This window comes from Rhinopithecus roxellana, chromosome 2 (assembly GCF_007565055.1).
Source record: "Rhinopithecus roxellana isolate Shanxi Qingling chromosome 2, ASM756505v1, whole genome shotgun sequence".
NCBI classification, from domain to species: Eukaryota; Metazoa; Chordata; class Mammalia; order Primates; family Cercopithecidae; genus Rhinopithecus; species Rhinopithecus roxellana.
The window spans coordinates 16,054,911-16,058,576 of NC_044550.1; positions in this window are offsets into that span (position 1 = coordinate 16,054,911).

The window sequence follows — 3,666 nt, forward strand, 5'->3', positions numbered from 1 at the left end:
TTGTGGAAGACAGTGTGGTGATTTCTTAAGGATCTAGAACTAGACATACTATTTGACCCAGCAATCCCATTACTGGATATATGCCCAGTATATACCCAGTATAAACCCAAAGGATTATAAATCATTCTACTATAAAGACACCTGTACACATATGTTTATTGTGGCACTATTCACAATAGCAAAGACTTGGAACCAACCCAAATACCCATCAGTGATACACTGGATAAAGAAAATGTGGCACATATATACCATGGAATACTATGCAGCCATAAAAAGGATGAGTTCATGTCCTTTGCAGGGACATAGATGATGCTGGAAACCATCATTCTCAGTAAACTAACACAAGAACAGAAAACCAAACACCATATGTCCTCACTCATAAGTGGGAGTCGAACAATGAGAACACATGGATACAGGGAAGGGAACATCACACACTGGGGCCTGTCGGGGGACAGGAGGCTAGGGGAGGAATAGCATTAGAAGAAATACCTAATGTAGATGATGGTTGGATGGGTGCAACAATTCACCGTGGTACGTGTTTACCTATGTAACAAACCTGCACGTCCTGCACACGTATCCCAGAACTTAAAGTACAATTAAAAAAAAATAAAGAAAGAAATGTGAAGCTAAATAATAGCAGGCGCTCCATAATAATTAACAAATATGTTGTAAATAGACGTAAAGTTGAGTAGATATAATAGAGAGAAGAAAGTAAATAGGCTTATCAAACATAAAGGGGAGATGGATGCTTTATGCATTTTCAATGATGTAGGATTTTGAGGAGTGTGATACATATATTACAGAAGGAATGTTGTAATGAAAACATTGAAATTGTTGATTTTAGTGCCTCCAACTCATATTTGAAGGTATATAAAATTTAGATATTTAAATTTAGCAAGAGTTTTATAAATTGCTTTTTGTTCCTATGTTAAATGACTCTATTTGGAATTAAGGTAGCAGAATACATGTTGGTTTACAAATGTCTTTCTTGAGGGTTAAAATTTTTACATCCAATGGAAACAAGTATTTTTAATGTGAATTCTCTTATACTTAAACATTTATTTTGCACTTGTAAAGCTGAGTGCTAAATATTCAATCATGAAAGAAACTCAGTTTCTGCTCTGGGAGAAATTATTGTCTCATGGAGAAAACAAAACTTGTAAACAAATCAATTATGATGTATACAGTGTGCGATAGTACAGGCATGTTGAAAGTGCAGCAGAGGACACGAAGACTAACAAGATGAACAAATCATAGTATCACCAAGAAAAGAAAATGATGCCTTCAATTTCCAATCTTATTTGGGCTCATTAACTGAATTTTCCCTACCCTACTCATGTGTATGTTTTGACACTAAATATTTCTTTGTTTTTTCTTATTTGAGATGGAGTCTTGCTCTGTTGCCCAGTCTGTAGTTCAGTGGCACACTCTCAGCTCACTGCAACCTCTGCCTCCTGGGTTCAAGAGATTCTGGTGCCTCAGTCTCCCAAGCACCTGAGACTACAGGCGTTTGCCACCACACCCAGCTATTTTTTGTATTTTTAGTAAAGACAGTGTTTTGCCATGTTGGCCAGGCTGGTCTCAAACTCCTGGCCTCAAGTGAGCCGCCTGCCTTGGCCTCTCAAAGTGCTGGGATTACAGGAGTGAGTTACCGCGCCAGGCCAACAGTTAATATTTCTATGGAAACAAACATGTTTACAAATCTTTCTTCTCCCTAATGTTCTATTTCTATTTTTCCCCTAGTAGATCACAGAGAGTATCACAGAATATTTAAGTAATCTTTTCCAAAATCAGAGTCCCCTGAATCTATATGTGACACTTATTAGCTTAATCTCTTTATGTTTTTTGCTTCCCCATTCCTTAAAATGGGAGTGAGATTAATACATAGAACACATCCTTGGTATAGAAAAACAAATGAATTATTGCAGGGCAAGTTAGGAACAAGCATTCAGTGACTACCAATGGTCTTATTTTCATTGTTAGAATGAGAGTTGCTTGAGGGAGGAAGCAGTGTCATCTTTTTGGTATATCCCTGGTGTAAATGTTCATGCCTATTCCCTACTAAAATGAATATCCTGAAATGTACCTACTTTAGATGATCTCAGGTTTTAGATAAACTGAAAAAAAGTGTTTGCGTGTATATGTGTGTGTGTATATGTGTGTGTGTACATATATATGTGTGTGTGTGTGTGTGTGTGTAAACATCTTACCTTAAAATATCCTGGCATTTCCAACATTCAGTAATAAAGTTAAGTACCAATAGCTAGCTGTCTTCCTAAAAACAGTTTGAAAAAAAATAATAGGGCACAGGAGACAATGACGGAAGAGATGATGCTAAATGCCCTTTTCATGATGCAGACATCATTGTCCCTCAGGCAGAATACTTTCACTGTGTGGGTGACCGTCCTCAAGGTGGATGTGACTGAAAACAATTATATTGGTCGTAACATGTTTGGCTTGTATCTTGGCTGCTATTGAGCCCTAGGCTTTACTTCTTTATTCCAGGGAAGTAGCTAAAGCATCTAATTTCAAAATAGCATCCTGGTAAGCAGGATATGAATCACAGAAGCCTATATTTAGCTATTTATTACAATGATTGTTCTTATTATTCTCTTTAGGTATACTTCCCTGAGTCATGTGGGGGGTCAGGAAGCATTTTTCAGGGCTCTCTGTCATTCAAGATTGTGCAAGGTAGTGCACATTTGTTGTTTAGAAGGCTAAAATCCACTTCTTAATATTTTGGCAGTAATATTTTAATTTTGTGGGTGAAAGTATCCTGAGAGCTTCCAGTGAAACCTGTTTGATTCCTAAATTTACACACACACGTGCACACACACACACACATCTTGTTGGTTCTATTTCTCTGGAGGACCCCTACTAATATACTAGATTTCTTTCATTTTTAAGATTCATTGGTTTTCAATGCTAAATTTGGTTGATTCATGAAGCAGAATTAAAGGATGATATAAGTCTTTTCTTGTTTTTCAAATTTGCTCTGATAAGTCATCCAGACTACACTAGTGAGATTTTTGTATGCAAATCTCTAATCTAAACTTTTAATTCAAAGGTCTAACATCTCCTCTCTATAAATAAATTATTGATTGGCTATTAGAAATAACCAGTCAAAAATATAATAGTGTCTTGTATTATGTCTTAATAAAATATATTAAGTTTGATACTATAGCTAGAAATTTAAGAATTTTATAAGAGTTAACATAAACTAGATACAAGAAGTAAAAATAACTATGTATTTTAAGCTTATTTTCTTCTAATTAGACTGTTGTACATTTTATCATTCTATATAATATTAAAATTGTTATTAATAAATGGAATTATGATTATCATTACCAAGTTCTAAAAAATGTGATTGTCATGTGATCATATTTATAATCAATATTTTCCAAAAAAATACATTGTTCTGAACCTTTGAATATATTAGAAACATAACATACTTTAAAACTCATTTACTTTAAGAATTCTCTCAAGGCTTATACTTATTACTATAAATATTAACATTCAAAATCTCTGCTTTCATTCAAACTATGAAAATGAGATTCAGTACTCAGGAATAAAAATTTTTATATTAATTGACATTATATTTTTTCGTATAAAATCAGACCAAACTATATTTCTACAATTTGATTTTTTAAATTTTGTGGGTACATA